Source organism: Triticum aestivum, chromosome 4A (assembly GCF_018294505.1).
Source record: "Triticum aestivum cultivar Chinese Spring chromosome 4A, IWGSC CS RefSeq v2.1, whole genome shotgun sequence".
Lineage (NCBI taxonomy): Eukaryota > Viridiplantae > Streptophyta > Magnoliopsida > Poales > Poaceae > Triticum > Triticum aestivum.
The window spans coordinates 706,897,948-706,898,586 of record NC_057803.1 but is presented as its reverse complement, the minus strand read 5'-3'; positions in this window follow the sequence as shown (position 1 = coordinate 706,898,586).

Below are 639 nucleotides of genomic sequence, written 5' to 3'. Positions count from 1 at the left end.
AAATAAGCATCTATGCTCATTTGTTAAGTAAAGTTAATCACAACTATTTTTGCTTCTATTTATTTCTGGGCAGTTTTTTATATAGTTTTTTTTTCTTTTCTGCTATATTTATTTTTTTTCTTTTTATTTCTGAGTTGTAATAAGTCATTAAAAATAAGCATCTATGCTCATTTTTTAGTTAAGTTAGTCACAACTATTAAAAATAAGTCATTAAAAATAAAAAAGAGGCGCAATGCTCGTTAATTTGCTTCAAGCCTTTCGGAATAGTGTCAACTGCACATCACATAGCTCTGTGCAGTCTACCCTATTCCTCAAGGCTTGAAGCTAACCAACGTGCAGGTGAGCATTGAGCCTCTTCTTCACCGTCTCTGCACTCAGGGCTAATAAACAGCTGCGAGTGTCTCTCGATTGGCGAGGTGGGATTAAAAAAACAGCTGCAAAAAGAATCCACTAAAAAATAGTTGCAGAAAATAAAAAATTAGACAGGTCCGTTGGTACCGGTTGGTGGCGCCAACCGGTACCAATGCCCCTCTTTGGTACCGGTTGGTGCCACCAACCGGTGCCAATGCCCGCCTTTTTTCCCGGTTTGAGCCACCAATCGGGACCAAAGGCCTCTTTTCGGCAGCCCAAAGCCGAAAA